This window comes from Anomaloglossus baeobatrachus, unplaced genomic scaffold, assembly GCF_048569485.1.
Source record: "Anomaloglossus baeobatrachus isolate aAnoBae1 unplaced genomic scaffold, aAnoBae1.hap1 Scaffold_3463, whole genome shotgun sequence".
NCBI classification, from domain to species: domain Eukaryota; kingdom Metazoa; phylum Chordata; class Amphibia; order Anura; family Aromobatidae; genus Anomaloglossus; species Anomaloglossus baeobatrachus.
In genome coordinates this window covers 291-24417 of record NW_027442829.1, presented here as the reverse complement: position 1 = coordinate 24417, position 24127 = coordinate 291, and the positions used below count along the sequence as shown (strand labels likewise).

The 24127-nt window shown below is 46.7% G+C and overlaps 15 non-coding genes and 1 pseudogene across 15 annotated transcripts; all 16 read right to left on the bottom strand.

Annotated features, from left to right (window-relative positions):
- Positions 1-38: 38 nt before the first annotated feature.
- LOC142272126 (U2 spliceosomal RNA) lies at positions 39-229 on the bottom strand. Its single transcript, XR_012737051.1, has one exon. It is a non-coding gene; the product is annotated as a U2 spliceosomal RNA (small nuclear RNA).
- Positions 230-1616: 1387 nt separating this feature from the next.
- On the bottom strand, positions 1617-1807 carry LOC142272125 (U2 spliceosomal RNA). Its single transcript, XR_012737050.1, has one exon. It is a non-coding gene; the product is annotated as a U2 spliceosomal RNA (small nuclear RNA).
- Positions 1808-3194: 1387 nt separating this feature from the next.
- LOC142272163 (U2 spliceosomal RNA) lies at positions 3195-3392 on the bottom strand. Its single transcript, XR_012737085.1, has one exon. It is a non-coding gene; the product is annotated as a U2 spliceosomal RNA (small nuclear RNA).
- A 718-nt stretch (positions 3393-4110) lies between these two features.
- On the bottom strand, positions 4111-4261 carry LOC142272166 (U2 spliceosomal RNA; annotated as a pseudogene).
- Positions 4262-5647: 1386 nt separating this feature from the next.
- Positions 5648-5838, bottom strand: LOC142272123 (U2 spliceosomal RNA). Its single transcript, XR_012737049.1, has one exon. It is a non-coding gene; the product is annotated as a U2 spliceosomal RNA (small nuclear RNA).
- A 1388-nt stretch (positions 5839-7226) lies between these two features.
- On the bottom strand, positions 7227-7417 carry LOC142272122 (U2 spliceosomal RNA). Its single transcript, XR_012737048.1, has one exon. It is a non-coding gene; the product is annotated as a U2 spliceosomal RNA (small nuclear RNA).
- A 1387-nt stretch (positions 7418-8804) lies between these two features.
- LOC142272121 (U2 spliceosomal RNA) lies at positions 8805-8995 on the bottom strand. The gene has a single exon (XR_012737047.1). It is a non-coding gene; the product is annotated as a U2 spliceosomal RNA (small nuclear RNA).
- A 1387-nt stretch (positions 8996-10382) lies between these two features.
- On the bottom strand, positions 10383-10573 carry LOC142272120 (U2 spliceosomal RNA). The gene has a single exon (XR_012737046.1). It is a non-coding gene; the product is annotated as a U2 spliceosomal RNA (small nuclear RNA).
- Positions 10574-11960: 1387 nt separating this feature from the next.
- Positions 11961-12151, bottom strand: LOC142272119 (U2 spliceosomal RNA). Its single transcript, XR_012737045.1, has one exon. It is a non-coding gene; the product is annotated as a U2 spliceosomal RNA (small nuclear RNA).
- Positions 12152-13538: 1387 nt separating this feature from the next.
- Positions 13539-13729, bottom strand: LOC142272117 (U2 spliceosomal RNA). The gene has a single exon (XR_012737044.1). It is a non-coding gene; the product is annotated as a U2 spliceosomal RNA (small nuclear RNA).
- A 1387-nt stretch (positions 13730-15116) lies between these two features.
- On the bottom strand, positions 15117-15307 carry LOC142272116 (U2 spliceosomal RNA). The gene has a single exon (XR_012737043.1). It is a non-coding gene; the product is annotated as a U2 spliceosomal RNA (small nuclear RNA).
- Positions 15308-16694: 1387 nt separating this feature from the next.
- Positions 16695-16885, bottom strand: LOC142272164 (U2 spliceosomal RNA). Its single transcript, XR_012737086.1, has one exon. It is a non-coding gene; the product is annotated as a U2 spliceosomal RNA (small nuclear RNA).
- Positions 16886-18272: 1387 nt separating this feature from the next.
- On the bottom strand, positions 18273-18463 carry LOC142272161 (U2 spliceosomal RNA). The gene has a single exon (XR_012737083.1). It is a non-coding gene; the product is annotated as a U2 spliceosomal RNA (small nuclear RNA).
- A 1387-nt stretch (positions 18464-19850) lies between these two features.
- On the bottom strand, positions 19851-20041 carry LOC142272152 (U2 spliceosomal RNA). The gene has a single exon (XR_012737075.1). It is a non-coding gene; the product is annotated as a U2 spliceosomal RNA (small nuclear RNA).
- A 1387-nt stretch (positions 20042-21428) lies between these two features.
- Positions 21429-21619, bottom strand: LOC142272140 (U2 spliceosomal RNA). Its single transcript, XR_012737064.1, has one exon. It is a non-coding gene; the product is annotated as a U2 spliceosomal RNA (small nuclear RNA).
- Positions 21620-23006: 1387 nt separating this feature from the next.
- On the bottom strand, positions 23007-23197 carry LOC142272128 (U2 spliceosomal RNA). Its single transcript, XR_012737053.1, has one exon. It is a non-coding gene; the product is annotated as a U2 spliceosomal RNA (small nuclear RNA).
- Positions 23198-24127: the final 930 nt, after the last annotated feature.

The following is a 24127-nucleotide window of genomic DNA, read 5'->3' as shown; positions in this document are numbered from 1 at the left end:
CAGGTGAATTGAGTTCTGCTTTTGGAAACTGGGTTAAGAAGGGGTGCACCGTTCCTGGAGGTACTGCAATACCAGGTCAATGCGTGGAGTGGACAGAGCAAGCTCTTTTTCCATCTCCCTGTTCTAAAAATCCATTTAATATATGGTCCCCAGATAGGGGACGTATCAGATATTAAACTGATAAGAACAGATACTACACTTGATCTTAGCCAAAAGGCCGAGAAGCGATAACCAGAATTGGTTTGGGCCTCGAGTGGCACCCTGGCCTATGCCGGACACATCTTAGGGAGAGAGAGCGAGAGGGAGACAAACCCACGCCTACACAAGACATTTTGTCACCCAAGCCAACCCTTGAAAAGGCTGCTTTGCAGAGCCAAAACAAGAAGAATGGTGCGTTTTGCAGCCGCCGCCCACTGCAATGAATCTGAATAACTCCTCCTTTAGGGCGCAAGCAACTCCCCTCCCCCTTGCAGTCTTTCCAATTCACGATACAAAAAGACGGACAGGACAGGTTGCCTGACTTTCCGTCACTGCCACCCTTTGCCATCCTTACCCGTAGAAAGCCCTTTCATCATCCCCAAACCCTAATCTTTTCCCTTTCCTTCCCAGCCCCCAAACCCTGCCCTCTGTACCTTTCTCACCACCCGCTTCCCTTCTCCTGTCATCCCCCTACCACCCGGGAAAAAAAGAGATTGCCCCCTCCTTCCACTAGCCCACCCTCCCACCCAAAGAACAACTTCTTCTGCGCAGCTTGTTTTCTAGGCAGCAGCGCTATTGTGATGTCATCGGGGGGCATTGTGACAAGCCGCCAGTGTTCCGTCTCTTCATGTTGTGCACAGTTCAAACGGAAAATACATCAACAGGCAGACTACAGAAAAGCTTACTATCAAAGGTTAGAGGGGGGCTTTCTCAGAGGGCTTTTTACAGTTTTTCTATTCCCAATTAGCCGTTTAAGTGTACTTATTGAAAGTAGTAATTCTTTCATAGGCCGCCCTTTCTTAGTATTTGACGTTCCTTATATTGCGGTATGAGGCTTCGCAGTAGGTTGCAAACATTCATCACCCATGACTGTCCCCAATTGAGCTCAGAAGCTCAATGTCTATCATGACCTCTCTTTTAGAATGTCCAAGAGCAAGCAAACTATTCCTCCAGGAGAGGGCGCCAACAGACTACTAAAGAGATCATCATTACTCAAAGAAAACCCCAAAAACCAATGCATGATAGGAATAAACAGGTAACTTTCTTTGGAGTGGAAGCGGAGAGATCGCACCAGATGCCAATTCTAGATGTTATCACACCTGTGGTCACTGCAGCAGCAGGTGAATCCACTTTGTCCAAAAGGGATCTATTCCATTCAATTGCAAATGATCTAGATAAGACAGAGAACTGCAGCACGGGGACATAGCCGAGTTGGTCAGGTTGAGTGGTGATGAGTTTGCTATTTGGATGAATAAAGAAAGTCAAAAGTGTGAAAGATAAAAAACAAAAGGAGGAAGTGTGAAAAGTGAATGGGCCAAATTGAGGTGCATATGAAGACGTATGCTTTCTTCCAATTCATTAAATCGGGCTAATATGAATCAGGTGAATTGAGTTCTGCTTTTGGAAACTGGGTTAAGAAGGGGTGCACCGTTCCTGGAGGTACTGCAATACCAGGTCAATGCGTGGAGTGGACAGAGCAAGCTCTTTTTCCATCTCCCTGTTCTAAAAATCCATTTAATATATGGTCCCCAGATAGGGGACGTATCAGATATTAAACTGATAAGAACAGATACTACACTTGATCTTAGCCAAAAGGCCGAGAAGCGATAACCAGAATTGGTTTGGGCCTCGAGTGGCACCCTGGCCTATGCCGGACACATCTTAGGGAGAGAGAGCGAGAGGGAGACAAACCCACGCCTACACAAGACATTTTGTCACCCAAGCCAACCCTTGAAAAGGCTGCTTTGCAGAGCCAAAACAAGAAGAATGGTGCGTTTTGCAGCCGCCGCCCACTGCAATGAATCTGAATAACTCCTCCTTTAGGGCGCAAGCAACTCCCCTCCCCCTTGCAGTCTTTCCAATTCACGATACAAAAAGACGGACAGGACAGGTTGCCTGACTTTCCGTCACTGCCACCCTTTGCCATCCTTACCCGTAGAAAGCCCTTTCATCATCCCCAAACCCTAATCTTTTCCCTTTCCTTCCCAGCCCCCAAACCCTGCCCTCTGTACCTTTCTCACCACCCGTTTCCCTTCTCCTGTCATCCCCCTACCACCCGGGAAAAAAAGAGATTGCCCCCTCCTTCCACTAGCCCACCCTCCCACCCAAAGAACAACTTCTTCTGCGCAGCTTGTTTTCTAGGCAGCAGCGCTATTGTGATGTCATCGGGGGGCATTGTGACAAGCCGCCAGTGTTCCGTCTCTTCATGTTGTGCACAGTTCAAACGGAAAATACATCAACAGGCAGACTACAGAAAAGCTTACTATCAAAGGTTAGAGGGGGGCTTTCTCAGAGGGCTTTTTACAGTTTTTCTATTCCCAATTAGCCGTTTAAGTGTACTTATTGAAAGTAGTAATTCTTTCATAGGCCGCCCTTTCTTAGTATTTGACGTTCCTTATATTGCGGTATGAGGCTTCGCAGTAGGTTGCAAACATTCATCACCCATGACTGTCCCCAATTGAGCTCAGAAGCTCAATGTCTATCATGACCTCTCTTTTAGAATGTCCAAGAGCAAGCAAACTATTCCTCCAGGAGAGGGCGCCAACAGACTACTAAAGAGATCATCATTACTCAAAGAAAACCCCAAAAACCAATGCATGATAGGAATAAACAGGTAACTTTCTTTGGAGTGGAAGCGGAGAGATCGCACCAGATGCCAATTCTAGATGTTATCACACCTGTGGTCACTGCAGCAGCAGGTGAATCCACTTTGTCCAAAAGGGATCTATTCCATTCAATTGCAAATGATCTAGATAAGACAGAGAACTGCAGCACGGGGACATAGCCGAGTTTGTCAGGTTGAGTGGTGATGAGTTTGCTATTTGGATGAATAAAGAAAGTCAAAAGTGTGAAAGATAAAAAACAAAAGGAGGAAGTGTGAAAAGTGAATGGGCCAAATTGAGGTGCATATGAAGACGTATGCTTTCTTCCAATTCATTAAATCGGGCTAATATGAATCAGGTGAATTGAGTTCTGCTTTTGGAAACTGGGTTAAGAAGGGGTGCACCGTTCCTGGAGGTACTGCAATACCAGGTCAATGCGTGGAGTGGACAGAGCAAGCTCTTTTTCCATCTCCCTGTTCTAAAAATCCATTTAATATATGGTCCCCAGATAGGGGACGTATCAGATATTAAACTGATAAGAACAGATTTTTTTGATTTAATGAAGCTTTCCAAAGCACCGCAAAAATGCATGACCGAAGTCACACCAAAAACAGTGCAAAGGCTAGGATTCGTGTGGACCCCTCCGTGAGAAGAGGATCCCCAAAAATCAACCCCGTCCCTCCGAGCCAGAAGGCCACAGCGAGGGTCAGGGATCTTCGGTGCTCCCCCAAGCCGAAGCCTGGTTGAGCCTTGTTGTTGCTCCCAGCGTCCACCGAGGCATCTTACCCAAGTGGAGTAGGGAGCTACTAGTCGTTGGTTTCGCAGCCGAGACTGCCCGGACCGTCAACCGGTGTTGGTTTCTCAGCCCAAGGCTGACCGGACCTCCAACCGGGTGTTGGTTTCTCAGCCCAAGGCTGACCGGACCTCCAACCGGGTGTTGGTTTCTCAGCCCAAGGCTAACCGGACCTCCAACCGGGTGTTGGTTTCTCAGCCAAAGCTGACCCGGACCTCCAACCGGGTGTTGGTTTCTCAGCCCAAAGCTGACCGGACCTCCGACCGGGATTATAAAAATTTCCCTTCTTAGCCAGAAGGCCAGGATAGGGCAATATGCTTGGAAAGTATGAATAGGCAAGGCACGGCGTGCGACAGAGTCTGAGGCTTACCAGGGTCCCAACCTAGCAAGTTCAGACTCCCTCCAGGGTGTCCATTCCTGGGGCACATTGCACCATAACCCCCACACTTACTCAGTCTAATAGCCTCAATCCTGGTAGGGCCATGGTTTCCTCTAGATGGATATACTATCCTCCCAAAGTACTAACAAGTGCAACCTTCCAGTGTGCATTGCATCATTGTACTAAGGTGGCCGGAGCCTTAAACCACCTTTTCGAACGATACTACACTTGATCTTAGCCAAAGAACAGATACTACACTTGATCTTAGCCAAAAGGCCGAGAAGCGATAACCAGAATTGGTTTGGGCCTCGAGTGGCACCCTGGCCTATGCCGGACACATCTTAGGGAGAGAGAGCGAGAGGGAGACAAACCCACGCCTACACAAGACATTTTGTCACCCAAGCCAACCCTTGAAAAGGCTGCTTTGCAGAGCCAAAACAAGAAGAATGGTGCGTTTTGCAGCCGCCGCCCACTGCAATGAATCTGAATAACTCCCTTTAGGGCGCAAGCAACTCCCCTCCCCCTTGCAGTCTTTCCAATTCACGATACAAAAAGACGGACAGGACAGGTTGCCTGACTTTCCGTCACTGCCCACCCTTTGCCATCCTTACCCGTAGAAAGCCCTTTCATCATCCCCAAACCCTAATCTTTTCCCTTTCCTTCCCAGCCCCCAAACCCTGCCCTCTGTACCTTTCTCACCACCCGCTTCCCTTCTCCTGTCATCCCCCTACCACCCGGGAAAAAAAGAGATTGCCCCCTCCTTCCACTAGCCCACCCTCCCACCCAAAGAACAACTTCTTCTGCGCAGCTTGTTTTCTAGGCAGCAGCGCTATTGTGATGTCATCGGGGGGCATTGTGACAAGCCGCCAGTGTTCCGTCTCTTCATGTTGTGCACAGTTCAAACGGAAAATACATCAACAGGCAGACTACAGAAAAGCTTACAATCAAAGGTTAGAGGGGGGCTTTCTCAGAGGGCTTTTTACAGTTTTTCTATTCCCAATTAGCCGTTTAAGTGTACTTATTGAAAGTAGTAATTCTTTCATAGGCCGCCCTTTCTTAGTATTTGACGTTCCTTATATTGCGGTATGAGGCTTCGCAGTAGGTTGCAAACATTCATCACCCATGACTGTCCCCAATTGAGCTCAGAAGCTCAATGTCTATCATGACCTCTCTTTTAGAATGTCCAAGAGCAAGCAAACTATTCCTCCAGGAGAGGGCGCCAACAGACTACTAAAGAGATCATCATTACTCAAAGAAAACCCCAAAAACCAATGCATGATAGGAATAAACAGGTAACTTTCTTTGGAGTGGAAGCGGAGAGATCGCACCAGATGCCAATTCTAGATGTTATCACACCTGTGGTCACTGCAGCAGCAGGTGAATCCACTTTGTCCAAAAGGGATCTATTCCATTCAATTGCAAATGATCTAGATAAGACAGAGAACTGCAGCACGGGGACATAGCCGAGTTGGTCAGGTTGAGTGGTGATGAGTTTGCTATTTGGATGAATAAAGAAAGTCAAAAGTGTGAAAGATAAAAAACAAAAGGAGGAAGTGTGAAAAGTGAATGGGCCAAATTGAGGTGCATATGAAGACGTATGCTTTCTTCCAATTCATTAAATCGGGCTAATATGAATCAGGTGAATTGAGTTCTGCTTTTGGAAACTGGGTTAAGAAGGGGTGCACCGTTCCTGGAGGTACTGCAATACCAGGTCAATGCGTGGAGTGGACAGAGCAAGCTCTTTTTCCATCTCCCTGTTCTAAAAATCCATTTAATATATGGTCCCCAGATAGGGGACGTATCAGATATTAAACTGATAAGAACAGATACTACACTTGATCTTAGCCAAAAGGCCGAGAAGCGATAACCAGAATTGGTTTGGGCCTCGAGTGGCACCCTGGCCTATGCCGGACACATCTTAGGGAGAGAGAGCGAGAGGGAGACAAACCCACGCCTACACAAGACATTTTGTCACCCAAGCCAACCCTTGAAAAGGCTGCTTTGCAGAGCCAAAACAAGAAGAATGGTGCGTTTTGCAGCCGCCGCCCACTGCAATGAATCTGAATAACTCCTCCTTTAGGGCGCAAGCAACTCCCCTCCCCCTTGCAGTCTTTCCAATTCACGATACAAAAAGACGGACAGGACAGGTTGCCTGACTTTCCGTCACTGCCACCCTTTGCCATCCTTACCCGTAGAAAGCCCTTTCATCATCCCCAAACCCTAATCTTTTCCCTTTCCTTCCCAGCCCCCAAACCCTGCCCTCTGTACCTTTCTCACCACCCGCTTCCCTTCTCCTGTCATCCCCCTACCACCCGGGAAAAAAAGAGATTGCCCCCCTCCTTCCACTAGCCCACCCTCCCACCCAAAGAACAACTTCTTCTGCGCAGCTTGTTTTCTAGGCAGCAGCGCTATTGTGATGTCATCGGGGGGCATTGTGACAAGCCGCCAGTGTTCCGTCTCTTCATGTTGTGCACAGTTCAAACGGAAAATACATCAACAGGCAGACTACAGAAAAGCTTACTATCAAAGGTTAGAGGGGGGCTTTCTCAGAGGGCTTTTTACAGTTTTTCTATTCCCAATTAGCCGTTTAAGTGTACTTATTGAAAGTAGTAATTCTTTCATAGGCCGCCCTTTCTTAGTATTTGACGTTCCTTATATTGCGGTATGAGGCTTCGCAGTAGGTTGCAAACATTCATCACCCATGACTGTCCCCAATTGAGCTCAGAAGCTCAATGTCTATCATGACCTCTCTTTTAGAATGTCCAAGAGCAAGCAAACTATTCCTCCAGGAGAGGGCGCCAACAGACTACTAAAGAGATCATCATTACTCAAAGAAAACCCCAAAAACCAATGCATGATAGGAATAAACAGGTAACTTTCTTTGGAGTGGAAGCGGAGAGATCGCACCAGATGCCAATTCTAGATGTTATCACACCTGTGGTCACTGCAGCAGCAGGTGAATCCACTTTGTCCAAAAGGGATCTATTCCATTCAATTGCAAATGATCTAGATAAGACAGAGAACTGCAGCACGGGGACATAGCCGAGTTGGTCAGGTTGAGTGGTGATGAGTTTGCTATTTGGATGAATAAAGAAAGTCAAAAGTGTGAAAGATAAAAAACAAAAGGAGGAAGTGTGAAAAGTGAATGGGCCAAATTGAGGTGCATATGAAGACGTATGCTTTCTTCCAATTCATTAAATCGGGCTAATATGAATCAGGTGAATTGAGTTCTGCTTTTGGAAACTGGGTTAAGAAGGGGTGCACCGTTCCTGGAGGTACTGCAATACCAGGTCAATGCGTGGAGTGGACAGAGCAAGCTCTTTTTCCATCTCCCTGTTCTAAAAATCCATTTAATATATGGTCCCCAGATAGGGGACGTATCAGATATTAAACTGATAAGAACAGATACTACACTTGATCTTAGCCAAAAGGCCGAGAAGCGATAACCAGAATTGGTTTGGGCCTCGAGTGGCACCCTGGCCTATGCCGGACACATCTTAGGGAGAGAGAGCGAGAGGGAGACAAACCCACGCCTACACAAGACATTTTGTCACCCAAGCCAACCCTTGAAAAGGCTGCTTTGCAGAGCCAAAACAAGAAGAATGGTGCGTTTTGCAGCCGCCGCCCACTGCAATGAATCTGAATAACTCCTCCTTTAGGGCGCAAGCAACTCCCCTCCCCCTTGCAGTCTTTCCAATTCACGATACAAAAAGACGGACAGGACAGGTTGCCTGACTTTCCGTCACTGCCACCCTTTGCCATCCTTACCCGTAGAAAGCCCTTTCATCATCCCCAAACCCTAATCTTTTCCCTTTCCTTCCCAGCCCCCAAACCCTGCCCTCTGTACCTTTCTCACCACCCGCTTCCCTTCTCCTGTCATCCCCCTACCACCCGGGAAAAAAAGAGATTGCCCCCTCCTTCCACTAGCCCACCCTCCCACCCAAAGAACAACTTCTTCTGCGCAGCTTGTTTTCTAGGCAGCAGCGCTATTGTGATGTCATCGGGGGGCATTGTGACAAGCCGCCAGTGTTCCGTCTCTTCATGTTGTGCACAGTTCAAACGGAAAATACATCAACAGGCAGACTACAGAAAAGCTTACTATCAAAGGTTAGAGGGGGGCTTTCTCAGAGGGCTTTTTACAGTTTTTCTATTCCCAATTAGCCGTTTAAGTGTACTTATTGAAAGTAGTAATTCTTTCATAGGCCGCCCTTTCTTAGTATTTGACGTTCCTTATATTGCGGTATGAGGCTTCGCAGTAGGTTGCAAACATTCATCACCCATGACTGTCCCCAATTGAGCTCAGAAGCTCAATGTCTATCATGACCTCTCTTTTAGAATGTCCAAGAGCAAGCAAACTATTCCTCCAGGAGAGGGCGCCAACAGACTACTAAAGAGATCATCATTACTCAAAGAAAACCCCAAAAACCAATGCATGATAGGAATAAACAGGTAACTTTCTTTGGAGTGGAAGCGGAGAGATCGCACCAGATGCCAATTCTAGATGTTATCACACCTGTGGTCACTGCAGCAGCAGGTGAATCCACTTTGTCCAAAAGGGATCTATTCCATTCAATTGCAAATGATCTAGATAAGACAGAGAACTGCAGCACGGGGACATAGCCGAGTTGGTCAGGTTGAGTGGTGATGAGTTTGCTATTTGGATGAATAAAGAAAGTCAAAAGTGTGAAAGATAAAAAACAAAAGGAGGAAGTGTGAAAAGTGAATGGGCCAAATTGAGGTGCATATGAAGACGTATGCTTTCTTCCAATTCATTAAATCGGGCTAATATGAATCAGGTGAATTGAGTTCTGCTTTTGGAAACTGGGTTAAGAAGGGGTGCACCGTTCCTGGAGGTACTGCAATACCAGGTCAATGCGTGGAGTGGACAGAGCAAGCTCTTTTTCCATCTCCCTGTTCTAAAAATCCATTTAATATATGGTCCCCAGATAGGGGACGTATCAGATATTAAACTGATAAGAACAGATACTACACTTGATCTTAGCCAAAAGGCCGAGAAGCGATAACCAGAATTGGTTTGGGCCTCGAGTGGCACCCTGGCCTATGCCGGACACATCTTAGGGAGAGAGAGCGAGAGGGAGACAAACCCACGCCTACACAAGACATTTTGTCACCCAAGCCAACCCTTGAAAAGGCTGCTTTGCAGAGCCAAAACAAGAAGAATGGTGCGTTTTGCAGCCGCCGCCCACTGCAATGAATCTGAATAACTCCTCCTTTAGGGCGCAAGCAACTCCCCTCCCCCTTGCAGTCTTTCCAATTCACGATACAAAAAGACGGACAGGACAGGTTGCCTGACTTTCCGTCACTGCCACCCTTTGCCATCCTTACCCGTAGAAAGCCCTTTCATCATCCCCAAACCCTAATCTTTTCCCTTTCCTTCCCAGCCCCCAAACCCTGCCCTCTGTACCTTTCTCACCACCCGCTTCCCTTCTCCTGTCATCCCCCTACCACCCGGGAAAAAAAGAGATTGCCCCCTCCTTCCACTAGCCCACCCTCCCACCCAAAGAACAACTTCTTCTGCGCAGCTTGTTTTCTAGGCAGCAGCGCTATTGTGATGTCATCGGGGGGCATTGTGACAAGCCGCCAGTGTTCCGTCTCTTCATGTTGTGCACAGTTCAAACGGAAAATACATCAACAGGCAGACTACAGAAAAGCTTACTATCAAAGGTTAGAGGGGGGCTTTCTCAGAGGGCTTTTTACAGTTTTTCTATTCCCAATTAGCCGTTTAAGTGTACTTATTGAAAGTAGTAATTCTTTCATAGGCCGCCCTTTCTTAGTATTTGACGTTCCTTATATTGCGGTATGAGGCTTCGCAGTAGGTTGCAAACATTCATCACCCATGACTGTCCCCAATTGAGCTCAGAAGCTCAATGTCTATCATGACCTCTCTTTTAGAATGTCCAAGAGCAAGCAAACTATTCCTCCAGGAGAGGGCGCCAACAGACTACTAAAGAGATCATCATTACTCAAAGAAAACCCCAAAAACCAATGCATGATAGGAATAAACAGGTAACTTTCTTTGGAGTGGAAGCGGAGAGATCGCACCAGATGCCAATTCTAGATGTTATCACACCTGTGGTCACTGCAGCAGCAGGTGAATCCACTTTGTCCAAAAGGGATCTATTCCATTCAATTGCAAATGATCTAGATAAGACAGAGAACTGCAGCACGGGGACATAGCCGAGTTGGTCAGGTTGAGTGGTGATGAGTTTGCTATTTGGATGAATAAAGAAAGTCAAAAGTGTGAAAGATAAAAAACAAAAGGAGGAAGTGTGAAAAGTGAATGGGCCAAATTGAGGTGCATATGAAGACGTATGCTTTCTTCCAATTCATTAAATCGGGCTAATATGAATCAGGTGAATTGAGTTCTGCTTTTGGAAACTGGGTTAAGAAGGGGTGCACCGTTCCTGGAGGTACTGCAATACCAGGTCAATGCGTGGAGTGGACAGAGCAAGCTCTTTTTCCATCTCCCTGTTCTAAAAATCCATTTAATATATGGTCCCCAGATAGGGGACGTATCAGATATTAAACTGATAAGAACAGATACTACACTTGATCTTAGCCAAAAGGCCGAGAAGCGATAACCAGAATTGGTTTGGGCCTCGAGTGGCACCCTGGCCTATGCCGGACACATCTTAGGGAGAGAGAGCGAGAGGGAGACAAACCCACGCCTACACAAGACATTTTGTCACCCAAGCCAACCCTTGAAAAGGCTGCTTTGCAGAGCCAAAACAAGAAGAATGGTGCGTTTTGCAGCCGCCGCCCACTGCAATGAATCTGAATAACTCCTCCTTTAGGGCGCAAGCAACTCCCCTCCCCCTTGCAGTCTTTCCAATTCACGATACAAAAAGACGGACAGGACAGGTTGCCTGACTTTCCGTCACTGCCACCCTTTGCCATCCTTACCCGTAGAAAGCCCTTTCATCATCCCCAAACCCTAATCTTTTCCCTTTCCTTCCCAGCCCCCAAACCCTGCCCTCTGTACCTTTCTCACCACCCGCTTCCCTTCTCCTGTCATCCCCCTACCACCCGGGAAAAAAAGAGATTGCCCCCTCCTTCCACTAGCCCACCCTCCCACCCAAAGAACAACTTCTTCTGCGCAGCTTGTTTTCTAGGCAGCAGCGCTATTGTGATGTCATCGGGGGGCATTGTGACAAGCCGCCAGTGTTCCGTCTCTTCATGTTGTGCACAGTTCAAACGGAAAATACATCAACAGGCAGACTACAGAAAAGCTTACTATCAAAGGTTAGAGGGGGGCTTTCTCAGAGGGCTTTTTACAGTTTTTCTATTCCCAATTAGCCGTTTAAGTGTACTTATTGAAAGTAGTAATTCTTTCATAGGCCGCCCTTTCTTAGTATTTGACGTTCCTTATATTGCGGTATGAGGCTTCGCAGTAGGTTGCAAACATTCATCACCCATGACTGTCCCCAATTGAGCTCAGAAGCTCAATGTCTATCATGACCTCTCTTTTAGAATGTCCAAGAGCAAGCAAACTATTCCTCCAGGAGAGGGCGCCAACAGACTACTAAAGAGATCATCATTACTCAAAGAAAACCCCAAAAACCAATGCATGATAGGAATAAACAGGTAACTTTCTTTGGAGTGGAAGCGGAGAGATCGCACCAGATGCCAATTCTAGATGTTATCACACCTGTGGTCACTGCAGCAGCAGGTGAATCCACTTTGTCCAAAAGGGATCTATTCCATTCAATTGCAAATGATCTAGATAAGACAGAGAACTGCAGCACGGGGACATAGCCGAGTTGGTCAGGTTGAGTGGTGATGAGTTTGCTATTTGGATGAATAAAGAAAGTCAAAAGTGTGAAAGATAAAAAACAAAAGGAGGAAGTGTGAAAAGTGAATGGGCCAAATTGAGGTGCATATGAAGACGTATGCTTTCTTCCAATTCATTAAATCGGGCTAATATGAATCAGGTGAATTGAGTTCTGCTTTTGGAAACTGGGTTAAGAAGGGGTGCACCGTTCCTGGAGGTACTGCAATACCAGGTCAATGCGTGGAGTGGACAGAGCAAGCTCTTTTTCCATCTCCCTGTTCTAAAAATCCATTTAATATATGGTCCCCAGATAGGGGACGTATCAGATATTAAACTGATAAGAACAGATACTACACTTGATCTTAGCCAAAAGGCCGAGAAGCGATAACCAGAATTGGTTTGGGCCTCGAGTGGCACCCTGGCCTATGCCGGACACATCTTAGGGAGAGAGAGCGAGAGGGAGACAAACCCACGCCTACACAAGACATTTTGTCACCCAAGCCAACCCTTGAAAAGGCTGCTTTGCAGAGCCAAAACAAGAAGAATGGTGCGTTTTGCAGCCGCCGCCCACTGCAATGAATCTGAATAACTCCTCCTTTAGGGCGCAAGCAACTGCCCTCCCTCTTGCAGTCTTTCCAATTCACGATACAAAAAGACGGACAGGACAGGTTGCCTGACTTTCCGTCACTGCCACCCTTTGCCATCCTTACCCGTAGAAAGCCCTTTCATCATCCCCAAACCCTAATCTTTTCCCTTTCCTTCCCAGCCCCCAAACCCTGCCCTCTGTACCTTTCTCACCACCCGCTTCCCTTCTCCTGTCATCCCCCTACCACCCGGGAAAAAAAGAGATTGCCCCCTCCTTCCACTAGCCCACCCTCCCACCCAAAGAACAACTTCTTCTGCGCAGCTTGTTTTCTAGGCAGCAGCGCTATTGTGATGTCATCGGGGGGCATTGTGACAAGCCGCCAGTGTTCCGTCTCTTCATGTTGTGCACAGTTCAAACGGAAAATACATCAACAGGCAGACTACAGAAAAGCTTACTATCAAAGGTTAGAGGGGGGCTTTCTCAGAGGGCTTTTTACAGTTTTTCTATTCCCAATTAGCCGTTTAAGTGTACTTATTGAAAGTAGTAATTCTTTCATAGGCCGCCCTTTCTTAGTATTTGACGTTCCTTATATTGCGGTATGAGGCTTCGCAGTAGGTTGCAAACATTCATCACCCATGACTGTCCCCAATTGAGCTCAGAAGCTCAATGTCTATCATGACCTCTCTTTTAGAATGTCCAAGAGCAAGCAAACTATTCCTCCAGGAGAGGGCGCCAACAGACTACTAAAGAGATCATCATTACTCAAAGAAAACCCCAAAAACCAATGCATGATAGGAATAAACAGGTAACTTTCTTTGGAGTGGAAGCGGAGAGATCGCACCAGATGCCAATTCTAGATGTTATCACACCTGTGGTCACTGCAGCAGCAGGTGAATCCACTTTGTCCAAAAGGGATCTATTCCATTCAATTGCAAATGATCTAGATAAGACAGAGAACTGCAGCACGGGGACATAGCCGAGTTGGTCAGGTTGAGTGGTGATGAGTTTGCTATTTGGATGAATAAAGAAAGTCAAAAGTGTGAAAGATAAAAAACAAAAGGAGGAAGTGTGAAAAGTGAATGGGCCAAATTGAGGTGCATATGAAGACGTATGCTTTCTTCCAATTCATTAAATCGGGCTAATATGAATCAGGTGAATTGAGTTCTGCTTTTGGAAACTGGGTTAAGAAGGGGTGCACCGTTCCTGGAGGTACTGCAATACCAGGTCAATGCGTGGAGTGGACAGAGCAAGCTCTTTTTCCATCTCCCTGTTCTAAAAATCCATTTAATATATGGTCCCCAGATAGGGGACGTATCAGATATTAAACTGATAAGAACAGATACTACACTTGATCTTAGCCAAAAGGCCGAGAAGCGATAACCAGAATTGGTTTGGGCCTCGAGTGGCACCCTGGCCTATGCCGGACACATCTTAGGGAGAGAGAGCGAGAGGGAGACAAACCCACGCCTACACAAGACATTTTGTCACCCAAGCCAACCCTTGAAAAGGCTGCTTTGCAGAGCCAAAACAAGAAGAATGGTGCGTTTTGCAGCCGCCGCCCACTGCAATGAATCTGAATAACTCCTCCTTTAGGGCGCAAGCAACTCCCCTCCCCCTTGCAGTCTTTCCAATTCACGATACAAAAAGACGGACAGGACAGGTTGCCTGACTTTCCGTCACTGCCACCCTTTGCCATCCTTACCCGTAGAAAGCCCTTTCATCATCCCCAAACCCTAATCTTTTCCCTTTCCTTCCCAGCCCCCAAACCCTGCCCTCTGTACCTTTCTCACCACCCGCTTCCCTTCTCCTGTCATCCCCCTACCACCCGGGAAAAAAAGAGATTGCCCCCTCCTTCCACTAGCCCACCCTCCCACCCAAAGAACAACTTCTTCTGCGCAGCTTGTTTTCTAGGCAGCAGCGCTATTGTGATGTCATCGGGGGGCATTGTGACAAGCCGCCAGTGTTCCGTCTCTTCATGTTGTGCACAGTTCAAACGGAAAATACATCAACAGGCAGACTACAGAAAAGCTTACTATCAAAGGTTAGAGGGGGGCTTTCTTAGAGGGCTTTTTACAGTTTTTCTATTCCCAATTAGCCGTTTAAGTGTACTTATTGAAAGTAGTAATTCTTTCATAGGCCGCCCTTTCTTAGTATTTGACGTTCCTTATATTGCGGTATGAGGCTTCGCAGTAGGTTGCAAACATTCATCACCCATGACTGTCCCCAATTGAGCTCAGAAGCTCAATGTCTATCATGACCTCTCTTTTAGAATGTCCAAGAGCAAGCAAACTATTCCTCCAGGAGAGGGCGCCAACAGACTACTAAAGAGATCATCATTACTCAAAGAAAACCCCAAAAACCAATGCATGATAGGAATAAACAGGTAACTTTCTTTGGAGTGGAAGCGGAGAGATCGCACCAGATGCCAATTCTAGATGTTATCACACCTGTGGTCACTGCAGCAGCAGGTGAATCCACTTTGTCCAAAAGGGATCTATTCCATTCAATTGCAAATGATCTAGATAAGACAGAGAACTGCAGCACGGGGACATAGCCGAGTTGGTCAGGTTGAGTGGTGATGAGTTTGCTATTTGGATGAATAAAGAAAGTCAAAAGTGTGAAAGATAAAAAACAAAAGGAGGAAGTGTGAAAAGTGAATGGGCCAAATTGAGGTGCATATGAAGACGTATGCTTTCTTCCAATTCATTAAATCGGGCTAATATGAATCAGGTGAATTGAGTTCTGCTTTTGGAAACTGGGTTAAGAAGGGGTGCACCGTTCCTGGAGGTACTGCAATACCAGGTCAATGCGTGGAGTGGACAGAGCAAGCTCTTTTTCCATCTCCCTGTTCTAAAAATCCATTTAATATATGGTCCCCAGATAGGGGACGTATCAGATATTAAACTGATAAGAACAGATACTACACTTGATCTTAGCCAAAAGGCCGAGAAGCGATAACCAGAATTGGTTTGGGCCTCGAGTGGCACCCTGGCCTATGCCGGACACATCTTAGGGAGAGAGAGCGAGAGGGAGACAAACCCACGCCTACACAAGACATTTTGTCACCCAAGCCAACCCTTGAAAAGGCTGCTTTGCAGAGCCAAAACAAGAAGAATGGTGCGTTTTGCAGCCGCCGCCCACTGCAATGAATCTGAATAACTCCTCCTTTAGGGCGCAAGCAACTCCCCTCCCCCTTGCAGTCTTTCCAATTCACGATACAAAAAGACGGACAGGACAGGTTGCCTGACTTTCCGTCACTGCCACCCTTTGCCATCCTTACCCGTAGAAAGCCCTTTCATCATCCCCAAACCCTAATCTTTTCCCTTTCCTTCCCAGCCCCCAAACCCTGCCCTCTGTACCTTTCTCACCACCCGCTTCCCTTCTCCTGTCATCCCCCTACCACCCGGGAAAAAAAGAGATTGCCCCCTCCTTCCACTAGCCCACCCTCCCACCCAAAGAACAACTTCTTCTGCGCAGCTTGTTTTCTAGGCAGCAGCGCTATTGTGATGTCATCGGGGGGCATTGTGACAAGCCGCCAGTGTTCCGTCTCTTCATGTTGTGCACAGTTCAAACGGAAAATACATCAACAGGCAGACTACAGAAAAGCTTACTATCAAAGGTTAGAGGGGGGCTTTCTCAGAGGGCTTTTTACAGTTTTTCTATTCCCAATTAGCCGTTTAAGTGTACTTATTGAAAGTAGTAATTCTTTCATAGGCCGCCCTTTCTTAGTATTTGACGTTCCTTATATTGCGGTATGAGGCTTCGCAGTAGGTTGCAAACATTCATCACCCATGACTGTCCCCAATTGAGCTCAGAAGCTCAATGTCTATCATGACCTCTCTTTTAGAATGTCCAAGAGCAAGCAAACTATTCCTCCAGGAGAGGGCGCCAACAGACTACTAAAGAGATCATCATTACTCAAAGAAAACCCCAAAAACCAATGCATGATAGGAATAAACAGGTAACTTTCTTTGGAGTGGAAGCGGAGAGATCGCACCAGATGCCAATTCTAGATGTTATCACACCTGTGGTCACTGCAGCAGCAGGTGAATCCACTTTGTCCAAAAGGGATCTATTCCATTCAATTGCAAATGATCTAGATAAGACAGAGAACTGCAGCACGGGGACATAGCCGAGTTGGTCAGGTTGAGTGGTGATGAGTTTGCTATTTGGATGAATAAAGAAAGTCAAAAGTGTGAAAGATAAAAAACAAAAGGAGGAAGTGTGAAAAGTGAATGGGCCAAATTGAGGTGCATATGAAGACGTATGCTTTCTTCCAATTCATTAAATCGGGCTAATATGAATCAGGTGAATTGAGTTCTGCTTTTGGAAACTGGGTTAAGAAGGGGTGCACCGTTCCTGGAGGTACTGCAATACCAGGTCAATGCGTGGAGTGGACAGAGCAAGCTCTTTTTCCATCTCCCTGTTCTAAAAATCCATTTAATATATGGTCCCCAGATAGGGGACGTATCAGATATTAAACTGATAAGAACAGATACTACACTTGATCTTAGCCAAAAGGCCGAGAAGCGATAACCAGAATTGGTTTGGGCCTCGAGTGGCACCCTGGCCTATGCCGGACACATCTTAGGGAGAGAGAGCGAGAGGGAGACAAACCCACGCCTACACAAGACATTTTGTCACCCAAGCCAACCCTTGAAAAGGCTGCTTTGCAGAGCCAAAACAAGAAGAATGGTGCGTTTTGCAGCCGCCGCCCACTGCAATGAATCTGAATAACTCCTCCTTTAGGGCGCAAGCAACTCCCCTCCCCCTTGCAGTCTTTCCAATTCACGATACAAAAAGACGGACAGGACAGGTTGCCTGACTTTCCGTCACTGCCACCCTTTGCCATCCTTACCCGTAGAAAGCCCTTTCATCATCCCCAAACCCTAATCTTTTCCCTTTCCTTCCCAGCCCCCAAACCCTGCCCTCTGTACCTTTCTCACCACCCGCTTCCCTTCTCCTGTCATCCCCCTACCACCCGGGAAAAAAAGAGATTGCCCCCTCCTTCCACTAGCCCACCCTCCCACCCAAAGAACAACTTCTTCTGCGCAGCTTGTTTTCTAGGCAGCAGCGCTATTGTGATGTCATCGGGGGGCATTGTGACAAGCCGCCAGTGTTCCGTCTCTTCATGTTGTGCACAGTTCAAACGGAAAATACATCAACAGGCAGACTACAGAAAAGCTTACTATCAAAGGTTAGAGGGGGGCTTTCTCAGAGGGCTTTTTACAGTTTTTCTATTCCCAATTAGCCGTTTAAGTGTACTTATTGAAAGTAGTAATTCTTTCATAGGCCGCCCTTTCTTAGTATTTGACGTTCCTTATATTGCGGTATGAGGCTTCGCAGTAGGTTGCAAACATTCATCACCCATGACTGTCCCCAATTGAGCTCAGAAGCTCAATGTCTATCATGACCTCTCTTTTAGAATGTCCAAGAGCAAGCAAACTATTCCTCCAGGAGAGGGCGCCAACAGACTACTAAAGAGATCATCATTACTCAAAGAAAACCCCAAAAACCAATGCATGATAGGAATAAACAGGTAACTTTCTTTGGAGTGGAAGCGGAGAGATCGCACCAGATGCCAATTCTAGATGTTATCACACCTGTGGTCACTGCAGCAGCAGGTGAATCCACTTTGTCCAAAAGGGATCTATTCCATTCAATTGCAAATGATCTAGATAAGACAGAGAACTGCAGCACGGGGACATAGCCGAGTTGGTCAGGTTGAGTGGTGATGAGTTTGCTATTTGGATGAATAAAGAAAGTCAAAAGTGTGAAAGATAAAAAACAAAAGGAGGAAGTGTGAAAAGTGAATGGGCCAAATTGAGGTGCATATGAAGACGTATGCTTTCTTCCAATTCATTAAATCGGGCTAATATGAATCAGGTGAATTGAGTTCTGCTTTTGGAAACTGGGTTAAGAAGGGGTGCACCGTTCCTGGAGGTACTGCAATACCAGGTCAATGCGTGGAGTGGACAGAGCAAGCTCTTTTTCCATCTCCCTGTTCTAAAAATCCATTTAATATATGGTCCCCAGATAGGGGACGTATCAGATATTAAACTGATAAGGACAGATACTACACTTGATCTTAGCCAAAAGGCCGAGAAGCGATAACCAGAATTGGTTTGGGCCTCGAGTGGCACCCTGGCCTATGCCGGACACATCTTAGGGAGAGAGAGCGAGAGGGAGACAAACCCACGCCTACACAAGACATTTTGTCACCCAAGCCAACCCTTGAAAAGGCTGCTTTGCAGAGCCAAAACAAGAAGAATGGTGCGTTTTGCAGCCGCCGCCCACTGCAATGAATCTGAATAACTCCTCCTTTAGGGCGCAAGCAACTCCCCTCCCCCTTGCAGTCTTTCCAATTCACGATACAAAAAGACGGACAGGACAGGTTGCCTGACTTTCCGTCACTGCCACCCTTTGCCATCCTTACCCGTAGAAAGCCCTTTCATCATCCCCAAACCCTAATCTTTTCCCTTTCCTTCCCAGCCCCCAAACCCTGCCCTCTGTACCTTTCTCACCACCCGCTTCCCTTCTCCTGTCATCCCCCTACCACCCGGGAAAAAAAGAGATTGCCCCCTCCTTCCACTAGCCCACCCTCCCACCCAAAGAACAACTTCTTCTGCGCAGCTTGTTTTCTAGGCAGCAGCGCTATTGTGATGTCATCGGGGGGCATTGTGACAAGCCGCCAGTGTTCCGTCTCTTCATGTTGTGCACAGTTCAAACGGAAAATACATCAACAGGCAGACTACAGAAAAGCTTACTATCAAAGGTTAGAGGGGGGCTTTCTCAGAGGGCTTTTTACAGTTTTTCTATTCCCAATTAGCCGTTTAAGTGTACTTATTGAAAGTAGTAATTCTTTCATAGGCCGCCCTTTCTTAGTATTTGACGTTCCTTATATTGCGGTATGAGGCTTCGCAGTAGGTTGCAAACATTCATCACCCATGACTGTCCCCAATTGAGCTCAGAAGCTCAATGTCTATCATGACCTCTCTTTTAGAATGTCCAAGAGCAAGCAAACTATTCCTCCAGGAGAGGGCGCCAACAGACTACTAAAGAGATCATCATTACTCAAAGAAAACCCCAAAAACCAATGCATGATAGGAATAAACAGGTAACTTTCTTTGGAGTGGAAGCGGAGAGATCGCACCAGATGCCAATTCTAGATGTTATCACACCTGTGGTCACTGCAGCAGCAGGTGAATCCACTTTGTCCAAAAGGGATCTATTCCATTCAATTGCAAATGATCTAGATAAGACAGAGAACTGCAGCACGGGGACATAGCCGAGTTGGTCAGGTTGAGTGGTGATGAGTTTGCTATTTGGATGAATAAAGAAAGTCAAAAGTGTGAAAGATAAAAAACAAAAGGAGGAAGTGTGAAAAGTGAATGGGCCAAATTGAGGTGCATATGAAGACGTATGCTTTCTTCCAATTCATTAAATCGGGCTAATATGAATCAGGTGAATTGAGTTCTGCTTTTGGAAACTGGGTTAAGAAGGGGTGCACCGTTCCTGGAGGTACTGCAATACCAGGTCAATGCGTGGAGTGGACAGAGCAAGCTCTTTTTCCATCTCCCTGTTCTAAAAATCCATTTAATATATGGTCCCCAGATAGGGGACGTATCAGATATTAAACTGATAAGAACAGATACTACACTTGATCTTAGCCAAAAGGCCGAGAAGCGATAACCAGAATTGGTTTGGGCCTCGAGTGGCACCCTGGCCTATGCCGGACACATCTTAGGGAGAGAGAGCGAGAGGGAGACAAACCCACGCCTACACAAGACATTTTGTCACCCAAGCCAACCCTTGAAAAGGCTGCTTTGCAGAGCCAAAACAAGAAGAATGGTGCGTTTTGCAGCCGCCGCCCACTGCAATGAATCTGAATAACTCCTCCTTTAGGGCGCAAGCAACTCCCCTCCCCCTTGCAGTCTTTCCAATTCACGATACAAAAAGACGGACAGGACAGGTTGCCTGACTTTCCGTCACTGCCACCCTTTGCCATCCTTACCCGTAGAAAGCCCTTTCATCATCCCCAAACCCTAATCTTTTCCCTTTCCTTCCCAGCCCCCAAACCCTGCCCTCTGTACCTTTCTCACCACCCGCTTCCCTTCTCCTGTCATCCCCCTACCACCCGGGAAAAAAAGAGATTGCCCCCTCCTTCCACTAGCCCACCCTCCCACCCAAAGAACAACTTCTTCTGCGCAGCTTGTTTTCTAGGCAGCAGCGCTATTGTGATGTCATCGGGGGGCATTGTGACAAGCCGCCAGTGTTCCGTCTCTTCATGTTGTGCACAGTTCAAACGGAAAATACATCAACAGGCAGACTACAGAAAAGCTTACTATCAAAGGTTAGAGGGGGGCTTTCTCAGAGGGCTTTTTACAGTTTTTCTATTCCCAATTAGCCGTTTAAGTGTACTTATTGAAAGTAGTAATTCTTTCATAGGCCGCCCTTTCTTAGTATTTGACGTTCCTTATATTGCGGTATGAGGCTTCGCAGTAGGTTGCAAACATTCATCACCCATGACTGTCCCCAATTGAGCTCAGAAGCTCAATGTCTATCATGACCTCTCTTTTAGAATGTCCAAGAGCAAGCAAACTATTCCTCCAGGAGAGGGCGCCAACAGACTACTAAAGAGATCATCATTACTCAAAGAAAACCCCAAAAACCAATGCATGATAGGAATAAACAGGTAACTTTCTTTGGAGTGGAAGCGGAGAGATCGCACCAGATGCCAATTCTAGATGTTATCACACCTGTGGTCACTGCAGCAGCAGGTGAATCCACTTTGTCCAAAAGGGATCTATTCCATTCAATTGCAAATGATCTAGATAAGACAGAGAACTGCAGCACGGGGACATAGCCGAGTTGGTCAGGTTGAGTGGTGATGAGTTTGCTATTTGGATGAATAAAGAAAGTCAAAAGTGTGAAAGATAAAAAACAAAAGGAGGAAGTGTGAAAAGTGAATGGGCCAAATTGAGGTGCATATGAAGACGTATGCTTTCTTCCAATTCATTAAATCGGGCTAATATGAATCAGGTGAATTGAGTTCTGCTTTTGGAAACTGGGTTAAGAAGGGGTGCACCGTTCCTGGAGGTACTGCAATACCAGGTCAATGCGTGGAGTGGACAGAGCAAGCTCTTTTTCCATCTCCCTGTTCTAAAAATCCATTTAATATATGGTCCCCAGATAGGGGACGTATCAGATATTAAACTGATAAGAACAGATACTACACTTGATCTTAGCCAAAAGGCCGAGAAGCGATAACCAGAATTGGTTTGGGCCTCGAGTGGCACCCTGGCCTATGCCGGACACATCTTAGGGAGAGAGAGCGAGAGGGAGACAAACCCACGCCTACACAAGACATTTTGTCACCCAAGCCAACCCTTGAAAAGGCTGCTTTGCAGAGCCAAAACAAGAAGAATGGTGCGTTTTGCAGCCGCCGCCCACTGCAATGAATCTGAATAACTCCTCCTTTAGGGCGCAAGCAACTCCCCTCCCCCTTGCAGTCTTTCCAATTCACGATACAAAAAGACGGACAGGACAGGTTGCCTGACTTTCCGTCACTGCCACCCTTTGCCATCCTTACCCGTAGAAAGCCCTTTCATCATCCCCAAACCCTAATCTTTTCCCTTTCCTTCCCAGCCCCCAAACCCTGCCCTCTGTACCTTTCTCACCACCCGCTTCCCTTCTCCTGTCATCCCCCTACCACCCGGGAAAAAAAGAGATTGCCCCCTCCTTCCACTAGCCCACCCTCCCACCCAAAGAACAACTTCTTCTGCGCAGCTTGTTTTCTAGGCAGCAGCGCTATTGTGATGTCATCGGGGGGCATTGTGACAAGCCGCCAGTGTTCCGTCTCTTCATGTTGTGCACAGTTCAAACGGAAAATACATCAACAGGCAGACTACAGAAAAGCTTACTATCAAAGGTTAGAGGGGGGCTTTCTCAGAGGGCTTTTTACAGTTTTTCTATTCCCAATTAGCCGTTTAAGTGTACTTATTGAAAGTAGTAATTCTTTCATAGGCCGCCCTTTCTTAGTATTTGACGTTCCTTATATTGCGGTATGAGGCTTCGCAGTAGGTTGCAAACATTCATCACCCATGACTGTCCCCAATTGAGCTCAGAAGCTCAATGTCTATCATGACCTCTCTTTTAGAATGTCCAAGAGCAAGCAAACTATTCCTCCAGGAGAGGGCGCCAACAGACTACTAAAGAGATCATCATTACTCAAAGAAAACCCCAAAAACCAATGCATGATAGGAATAAACAGGTAACTTTCTTTGGAGTGGAAGGAGAGAGATCGCACCAGATGCCAATTCTAGATGTTATCACACCTGTGGTCACTGCAGCAGCAGGTGAATCCACTTTGTCCAAAAGGGATCTATTCCATTCAATTGCAAATGATCTAGATAAGACAGAGAACTGCAGCACGGGGACATAGCCGAGTTGGTCAGGTTGAGTGGTGATGAGTTTGCTATTTGGATGAATAAAGAAAGTCAAAAGTGTGAAAGATAAAAAACAAAAGGAGGAAGTGTGAAAAGTGAATGGGCCAAATTGAGGTGCATATGAAGACGTATGCTTTCTTCCAATTCATTAAATCGGGCTAATATGAATCAGGTGAATTGAGTTCTGCTTTTGGAAACTGGGTTAAGAAGGGGTGCACCGTTCCTGGAGGTACTGCAATACCAGGTCAATGCGTGGAGTGGACAGAGCAAGCTCTTTTTCCATCTCCCTGTTCTAAAAATCCATTTAATATATGGTCCCCAGATAGGGGACGTATCAGATATTAAACTGATAAGAACAGATACTACACTTGATCTTAGCCAAAAGGCCGAGAAGCGATAACCAGAATTGGTTTGGGCCTCGAGTGGCACCCTGGCCTATGCCGGACACATCTTAGGGAGAGAGAGCGAGAGGGAGACAAACCCACGCCTACACAAGACATTTTGTCACCCAAGCCAACCCTTGAAAAGGCTGCTTTGCAGAGCCAAAACAAGAAGAATGGTGCGTTTTGCAGCCGCCGCCCACTGCAATGAATCTGAATAACTCCTCCTTTAGGGCGCAAGCAACTCCCCTCCCCCTTGCAGTCTTTCCAATTCACGATACAAAAAGACGGACAGGACAGGTTGCCTGACTTTCCGTCACTGCCACCCTTTGCCATCCTTACCCGTAGAAAGCCCTTTCATCATCCCCAAACCCTAATCTTTTCCCTTTCCTTCCCAGCCCCCAAACCCTGCCCTCTGTACCTTTCTCACCACCCGCTTCCCTTCTCCTGTCATCCCCCTACCACCCGGGAAAAAAAGAGATTGCCCCCTCCTTCCACTAGCCCACCCTCCCACCCAAAGAACAACTTCTTCTGCGCAGCTTGTTTTCTAGGCAGCAGCGCTATTGTGATGTCATCGGGGGGCATTGTGACAAGCCGCCAGTGTTCCGTCTCTTCATGTTGTGCACAGTTCAAACGGAAAATACATCAACAGGCAGACTACAGAAAAGCTTACTATCAAAGGTTAGAGGGGGGCTTTCTCAGAGGGCTTTTTACAGTTTTTCTATTCCCAATTAGCCGTTTAAGTGTACTTATTGAAAGTAGTAATTCTTTCATAGGCCGCCCTTTCTTAGTATTTGACGTTCCTTATATTGCGGTATGAGGCTTCGCAGTAGGTTGCAAACATTCATCACCCATGACTGTCCCCAATTGAGCTCAGAAGCTCAATGTCTATCATGACCTCTCTTTTAGAATGTCCAAGAGCAAGCAAACTATTCCTCCAGGAGAGGG